Source organism: Nicotiana tabacum, chromosome 7, assembly GCF_000715075.1.
Source record: "Nicotiana tabacum cultivar K326 chromosome 7, ASM71507v2, whole genome shotgun sequence".
NCBI lineage: Eukaryota > Viridiplantae > Streptophyta > Magnoliopsida > Solanales > Solanaceae > Nicotiana > Nicotiana tabacum.
The window spans coordinates 1,502,053-1,510,908 of record NC_134086.1 but is presented as its reverse complement, the minus strand read 5'-3'; the positions used below and the strand labels follow the sequence as shown (position 1 = coordinate 1,510,908).

The window sequence follows — 8,856 nt, the reverse complement described above, 5'->3', positions numbered from 1 at the left end:
CTGACGGTATGAAATCACGTAAAGGCACTAAGCAGTTCTATACCAAAACAGTAAAATCATTTAAACAGCAGTGAATGAGGAAATCATGTGAAATTCTTTAAACCAGGTAAAACAGATATAATCAGTATAAATCAGCTCCTCAAGCATTTCAGTTCATTTATTCGTTCTTATCCTCAGTTCTCAATTCATATACTTCTCACGATAACCGAATCAATAAATATATATATACCGATGCGGCGTGCAGCCCGATCCGTATATCGTTGTGGCGTACAGCCCGATCCATAATAATAATAGTCGACTGCGCTCACTGGGGGTATGCAGACTCCGGAGGGGCTCCTTCAACCCAAGCGCTATATAATTGATGCGGCGTGCAGCCCGATCCATATAAGTAATTGTTGCGGCGTGTAGCCCGATCCATATCATATAAAATATCCTCACTATTGGGTCTTCGACCCCTCTCAGTCATTTAAAAATCACAGCCTCTCGGGCATAATGTACGGTCGGGATCTCAGCCCTCATATCTCTTTCTATTTATGATTAACATTTCAAAAATCTGGTTCATATCCTTCTTAAACAATTGGAAACATGACTGAGGATATAAATTCTTTAACAAAATAAGTGAGGAAAACCAGTCAAAAATTCCCTAAGAGTTCTACAGGTTGGCACAAGGCCCCAAGCATGGCAACAAGTCCAATTCACAATAATAAAGTATATGTCTCAATAAAAAATGTAGTAAAATATAATTCGGGATGGACCAAGTCACAATCCCCATAGCATTGAACCCCACGCTCGTCACACAACGTGTACCTCAACTTAGTATAGCACTACGTTGTACAAATCCGGGGTTTAAAACCCTCAGGACATCATTTAAAATCATTACTCACCTCAAACTGGCCAAAACTCTAGCTCGTTATGCCCTTGCCTCTCAAATTGGCCTCCACGCGCGTCGAATCTATCCAAAATCAGAACGAATAGGTCATAATATGCAAAGGGAACATAGCCCAAGCGAAAACAATCGAAAAATATCAAAAATCCCAAAATTAGCAAAACCCGAGCCCCGGGCCCACGTCTCGTAATCGAGTAAAATTTACATTTTCAGAATCTTCATATCCTCACGAGCCTAACTATACCAAAATTATCCAATTCCGATACCTTTTGGTCCTTCAACTCATCATTTTATATTTTTGAAAGGTTTCACAATTTTCTTCCCAAACTTCATCCCAAATCACGAATTAAATGATGAATTTAGTGATAGATTCATGTATTCTAGTCAAATCTGAGTTAAAATCACTTACCCCGATGAAATTTCTTGAAAAACCTTCAAAAAATCGCCTAAGTCAAAATATTAAATAAAAACTCAAAACCTCGTATTTATAGGTAACCCCTCAGATTTCAGCTACCGCGGTCCGTACAAGCCGGTGCGGTCCGCGGAAAAACGACAGCGGCCGCACAGGCCTCCCTCTGCAGTGACAGGATTTAGATCTTTGGCCATAACATTTACTACAGATGTCCAAATTATAATATCTTTACCTTTTTGGAAACTAGACACGAATGGCTACAACTTTTGTTTTTGAATCACCTCAAAATTCCTTATAGATCAAAAGATATGAGCGTCCGAAGTTGGACCAGCGGGAAGGTTCTTCACCGCGTCCGCGCCCGCTTTTGTGCGATCCGCGCAACGCCTACCGCGGCCGTGCCCACTTTTGTTTGGGCCGCACAGCACTCACTGCGGGCGCACTCATCTTTGTGCGGACCGCGTGGGTGAGTTCCGGGGCTTGCAACCCTCCTGGACCTGCTACAACTATAATTTTCGGCCTAAAACATCCCGGAACCTACCCGGAACCCCCGAAACTTCAAACTAATTATACCACCACATCCCATGACATCGTTCAAACTTGTTCAACATTTCGGAACACTTCCAACAACATCAAATCACCAATTTAACATAGGATTCAAGCCTAAGAACTCCAAGAACTCTTAAATTATGCTTTCGATCAAAAGGTCTATCAAATCTCGTCCGAATGACGTGAAATTTTACACACACATTCCAAATGACACAACGAAGCTACTGCAACTCTCGGAATTCCATTCCGACCCCTATATCAAAATCTCGCCTATCAACCAGAATTTGTCAAAATATCAATTTCGCCAATTCAAGCCTAAATCTTCTCTACAACTCCAAAACCCATTCTGATCGCGCTCCTAAGTCACAAATCACCTCCCAAAGCTAACCGAGCCATCGGAACTCATATCTGATCCCTCTAACACATAAGTCAACATCCGGTTGACTTTTCCAACTTAAGCCTTCTTAAAAAAGACTAAGTGTCTCATTCCTTACCAAAATCCTCTCCGAACTCAAACTAATCAACCCGATCACATAAAACACGGATAACGAAGCGTAAAGAAGCTGAAATAGGAAAAACAGAGCGGTAACTCATGAGACGACTGGCCGGGTCGTCACAACGACCTAGGTTGGATTTTGGATCGTGACAACTGTGGATTAACGACATGATAAATCTATATTGTATTAAAAGGAGGATAATTTACAATATGATTAAACCAAGTGACAAGCTACTATGAAGCCACTTGGTAATTTAATACTTTTTTGCAAATTGTAATAATATTTAATTTAAACTGAAAGATAAGATTTTTTTTTTGAATTAATGAATGGAACGGTAGTAAATAAGATTCTTTTGAATTTGAATATAAAAAAGTAATTGACAATCTTTTGAATTTAAAAGGAAAGAAAATAAATAAGATTCTTTTTCATTTGAATAAAAAGGAAAGTATATATTTATCGACAAATATTACTACTACTACTACTACTACTACTACTACTACTACTACTACTACTACTACTACTACTACTACTACTACTAATAATAATAATAATAATAATTATCTCCTATGAGTAGGTCAGCGGTCGCGTGGTTGTGAAGCTTCTGCAAAGGATTTTACTGACTATCCGGTAAGAGGTCTAATATGTGAATGTTGCTAATAAGTCAAGTGACAAGCTACTATAGATACACTTGGCAATTTAGGATAATATTTGTAATAACATTTAACTTAAATTGAAAGATAATTTTTTTTAGTTTGAATAGAAAGATAATAAATTAAATTCTTTTGAATTTGAATAGAAATAAAGTAAATATTTTTCGGAAGATACAATAGACTGTCCTATCTTAACTAATTATAACAATAAAGATGAAAATATTATAGATAAATGATAAATAAGAAATATATATTATAGGATAAAAAAAGTATAATTAGGAGAATAGAGATAATGTAATGATATTTATACTTTAAAATTATTTATAAAAAAATTAAGTAAACAGATAATACTCAATATTTTTAATAAATGTAAATAATAAAAGAATTTCGAGAAATAATCATACAAGATAAAATTAAGTTAAATTTTATGGCTAATAAAAAAAGATTATTGTATTAATATAAAGAGGAAAGTTAATAAATATTCGTATGTCAATTTAATAATACTAAGTAATGAATAATATAATTACGATAAGTAAACAAACAAAAAGAGGAATAAAATATAAATTTTAGGAAAAATATAGAAGTATAAGACTTATAATTAGAATAAGATGAGAAAAGTCCTTAATAGAAATTATAATAGACAAAAAATCAGAGGCAAAAATATTAAAAATAGAAAGAGTATATATATATATATATATAACTTCGCCAGTAAAGTCGCATAGCTGGTTGCCTCTTCTAATGGTGACCTATGACAGATTTTTATTGACGACATTATTTACTTTTACTGACGACTTTGGTCGCTACGAAAAGTAAATAAGATCGCCACTAAATTGCCCCTTCTAGACAGTTTTCCTGCTGAACAAGAGATAAAGTTGAAACTAGAAAAATGGAATTTGATAGAAGAGAGCATTCTTAAACAAAAATCAAGGGTGCAATGGCCGTGAACAACTAATTTTTGACCGCACCCAAATTCTATACCATTTTAGTGTAAATATTTCTTTTAGGTCCAAATCTTGATATTTTAAACGTTTATCTTACTTTAATAGGTTTTGTTCAAAAAAAATTAAACATTATAAAAAAAATGTTCACATACTTAAAGTACAAATTTTATTTCTATTTGTAAAGAGAAAAAGAAAATTTACAAAAAAATAATAAAATATCTGATTTCTTCTAACTAGAATTTTAAATGTAAGAAAGGTATCTTTTTTTAGTATAGTTTATACTATAGTGTAAATATTTAGTTATCCTATGTATATAATATTTAAGTCTAAAAGTAGTTGGCTAATATTTTTAGCTATGTATTTTACTTTCTTTTTTCTTCATTTTAAAAAAAGAATTAATTAATAAGTAAGAGTTATTTAAGAAAGAAGGCAACTAACGAAAAAGAACAAAAAAAAAAAGATAACAAAATAAACAAATCTTAACTCCCTCACGTTCCTTTCCCCACTTCCCCCACTCCATCACGTCTGTGAGCATGTGATTTTTTCCCTATACGAGATACTCCTATAAAATCCTAAGAAAATAGAATTTTTATTAATTATTCGCCATTTTAGGAATTTTTGTAGAATTTTGTTCAATTGTTTGCATTTTTATACATGTTTAATTTTATTAAATCATGAAAAAATACCAAAAATATCATGCATTGTATTTAGGATTTGTTTTACATTTTTAGGATTAATCAGTAATTATTTATTTTATAGAAATTTGAAAATCACAAAAAATAGCTCATTTTTACATTTTGTCTTTTAATTTTTAGCTTATTAATTTTTTCTCTTTTAATTTAGAATTAAGTGTTATTTATAATATTTATAATTAGTTTAATTTCACATTTTTAGATAATTTAATATTTTTAATTAAAAAAAAAGAAAAAGAAAAGAAAAGGAATAAAAGAGGGTATTTCAAAAGAATAGATTTCTCGGAATTTGGCTAATAACGAAATCAGCCCAAATTTGCCCCAAACCCGTCCTAATTGCCCACAACCCAAGCCCAAAAATCAAGCCTTACTCGGTCCAGACCCACCTGAAGCCAAATGACCCCGTTTCATATGGATTAATCACAACCGTTGGATTTTGATCATCCAACGGCTCGGAACTAGTTGGTCAATTTATATAAAACTGTCTGAACTTCAGCCCCCCCCCCCCCGTCTAACCCTTTCACTCTTCGTCTCTCTCTCTCTAAACTGCTAAATCCTAGCCGCCCATATATTCTTTCACCGCCTCCGCTGCAGACCACCTATCGAAAATCGCCTCACGGCGGTTCCGGTGGTCCAAAACATCCCAAATTCTCATCCCGAACCCCCCTTCACCTCCTCAGTCCATATCTCCAACTATTTTCCTTCAAATCACTGTCAAACTCCTTGAATCTCAAATTGAAATTTTGATACCAAAACCCTAACTGCTCCAACCCCCCCCCCCCCGAAATTAACACCTTATAGTCCTTGCCCCTACTTAAACCTCAAACCACCCTTAGCCTCCCTCGAATCAGCCCCAATCTAGTCGAAGTTTAAATCTCAGATCCCGAAAGAACCCTAATTTTTCTTTCTTCTTCACTTGATCAGTGCTTGGTCAAATGAACTAAAATATCCATTAGTCGACTGTTCTTGTTAAGAACAGTCGATTAATGTTGATTAACGTTCATTTATGCTTTTTGAAGTTTGGCCGAGTTCATAACAAAATCTAATTTTAGGTAATTTTTTTTTCTTTCTGTTTACTTTTACCTTATTTAACTATTTTATTTTCATGTTAATTGTTTCCATTTAGCTGCATATTTTAGGATTTTTATTTTAAATTTTTCTTTTCTTTATTTTACAACTGTTTAGTTTAATTATTTATTCTTGTTTAGTAAATTGGTCGAAGCATGTTTAAGTTTTATTAGGCAATTGCATAAGTTTAGATTAATTAGGTTGATTATTAGCTTTCATTGCATTACCATGTTTGTTCTTTGTTTGTTACTATTTCTGCCACCAATATTCGTTTAAATTCAGTTTTCATTTAGGGTTAATTAGATAAGCATTTTCATTTACTAATTAGTTTAGTTTTAGTTTTAAATTGTATCATCACGATTCTTTTTGTCATTTCAATTTGGATTTTGGATCCCTTCTTGTTTTTGCGTCTGTTTGCTTTGATTTGAAAGCCAATAGAAACTTTAGGGACTTAATTGAACAAAATTTTTTAGGTAAAAACTACAATAAGCAGACTTTAGAAGGGCAATTTAGGGTTTTCTAATTAGGAAAATATCTGAATGTTCTAGAAAGTGTACCAGCTGTCAAATTAGTTTTAAAAGATGCTGAAAATTGATAGCTGGACATTTTATCCTCTGCAGAAATGTTGTACTAGCTAGGGAATTTAGGGTAGAATATTTCCTAGATGCTATTTTTTGGGCGCTCTATATAAAGAAAGCTTTCCCTCACTCTCATACACATCTTTCAGCCTTAATTTCTACAAAAAAATAAACTCTAAAAACACAATCAGATTTTTAGAACCAAAAAGAGCATTTCAAAAGCTTTCAGCTATTGTTTCATTAGTGGCTAGTTTTATTCAGATTCTTTGAGCAAAATTCGAGAAAAGTTTCTTCTATGGAATTTCTGGTTTTTCATATTCAAGTCTTAGGTTAAGCTTTAAGTTGTATACAGCTTTGAGTTGTTGTTGTTCTCCACCGTTTGCTTGCTAAAGTTACTCACTCATTTCTGTTTCTTTGGTTGTATCCAGGTACATCTTCAAATCTTTGGAATAGAAGTGAATGTAATGGTGTTTGTAGCCTTAGAGCTGATGTATAAATGTTAAATGGAGTTTGGCACTCAAATGTTTAAATTTTAGTTTTCACTTAAAGTCTGATTTTCTTCCCAGCAGTTTAATATTTGAGGATCTTATTAGTTTTGCTATTTTCATTTAAATATTTCTGATTTGCATGTTGATTAGCAGTTTCTTTTCTCTAGTTGGGATTTTCACATATGAGTGTTTAAGTTGGTTCATTTCTTCTATAATGACAACTCTAATTAGATATTTCATTAGAAGGTATTAGTTGGTGTTTTACTCATGCTTGAAAGATGCATTATTACTTCAGCTGAATAGTTTTAGATTTCAAAATCGTTAAATAGGTCATGTATGTATAGCTGCTGAATAAGTTAAAGCATGTTTTAAGTTTATGAGTCGTTGTTTAGGGCATGACAAATGAACTAGAAGCCTATAATCTGATTGTTAAATGCATGTTTGGTTTTCCAAATTCTCATTAGTTTATCTTATTGTTATTTGCGAATTAAGGGGTGTGGGTTTTCAGTCATGGCTCGTTAGAGTTCCCTTTAACAAGCTGGGCTTAATTCTGGCCCCACAAGCTGGCCTGCCTATTATGAGCCCAGATTGACTAGATCCGGCCTTCTGCCATTTTGGGCTCAATTTCAAGCCCAACAGGATCCAACCTTGACTTATCTCTTTTCCATCCCCCCCCCCCCCAATTAAATACAAATGTATGCTTTATGGGATGGCTTTGGTGTAAAAAATGTATGGGGTAGCCATTTTTTAAAGTGGTGTTTACTTTTATCCAGTATTTTTAATGCTTAGCAATAGTAGCCACTAGTCTATTAAAATTAATAAAGATTGTGTTACCCTTTTTTCTATTTCTTTTCCTTCCCAAACCCTCTATCAAGTCTGGGTATACCAGTAATGGAGATAATGTCAAGTTCCCTTATTGAAGAATCTCGGACAAGCATGACAGTTTCAGACGACACTGGATCCACTTCAGCTACGACAAATACTACTTCAAATGATTCATTGGCAATTAGTACTTCCAATAGTTCAAAGGAAACACTGAATGCAAAATCAATTGGGAATTTATGGAAGAGCTTTTGTTCTATTATTTTAATTTGAACGATAAGAAATCGTACAAATATAAAGTATCTATCAATTATGATTCCCAATTTTGCTGTTAATAATGATTTCGATAGTTGTAATCTTGATGTTTTTGGCAAGGCAAATACAGTCAGTGCAATTTGAGGTGTTATCGGGTTACACAAAATGCATAGCAGAAGACATAAAGAGGCATGGTTATGGTAGGTACTTGGTCCTGAATTTAGATTAAGAAGCTCAAAAGTTAAGGACAATAGGTCCTGAACTTAGACTAACAAGTTCAAAAGTTAAGGACAATAGGTCCTGAACTTAGGCTAAGAAGCCCAAAAGTTAAGGACAATAGGTCCTGAACATATAATTACAACTTCAAAAGTTAAGGACAATAGGTCCTGAAGTCCTGAACTTAGATTAACAAGCTCAAAAGTTAAGGACAATAGATCCTGAACTTAGGCTAAGAAGCCCAAAAGTTAAAGACAATAGGTCCTGAACTTAGACTAACAAGATCAAAAGTTAAGGACTATAGGTCCTGAACTTACAGTTACAAGTTCAAAAGTTAAGGACAGTAGGTCCTGAAGTTTGAGTTCCAAGTTCAAAAGTTAAGGATAATAGGTCCTTAGCTTTGAATTCCAAGTTCAAACGTTAAGGACACTTCGCCCTTAACTTTGAGTTACAAGTTCAAAAGTTAAGGACACTTGGTCCTGAACTTTGACTTACAAGTTCCAAAAGTTAAGGACACTTAGTCCTGAACTTAGACTTACAAGTTCAAAAGTTAAGGACACTTGGTCCTAAACTTAGACTAACAAGTTCAAAAGTTAAGGACAGGCAGTCCTTAACTTACAGTTACAAGATCAAAAGTTAAGGACAATAGGTTCTTAACTTTAACTTACAAGTTCAAAAGTTAAGAACGTTTGGTCCTGAACTTTGAGTTCCAAGTTCAAAAGTTAAGGACATGTAGTCCTGAAATCCTGAAGTTAAGTTCAAAAGTTAAGGACATATAGTCCTGAAGTCCTGAACTTAGAGTTCC

At 33.7% G+C, this 8,856-nt stretch overlaps 1 long non-coding RNA gene across 1 annotated transcript; it reads left to right on the top strand.

Annotated features, from left to right (window-relative positions):
* Positions 1-6,315: 6,315 nt before the first annotated feature.
* Positions 6,316-7,974, top strand: LOC107825291 (uncharacterized). Its single transcript, XR_001657035.2, has 2 exons — positions 6,316-6,599; positions 6,699-7,974. It is a non-coding gene; the product is annotated as an uncharacterized LOC107825291 (long non-coding RNA).
* The last annotated feature ends 882 nt before the right edge of the window (positions 7,975-8,856 follow it).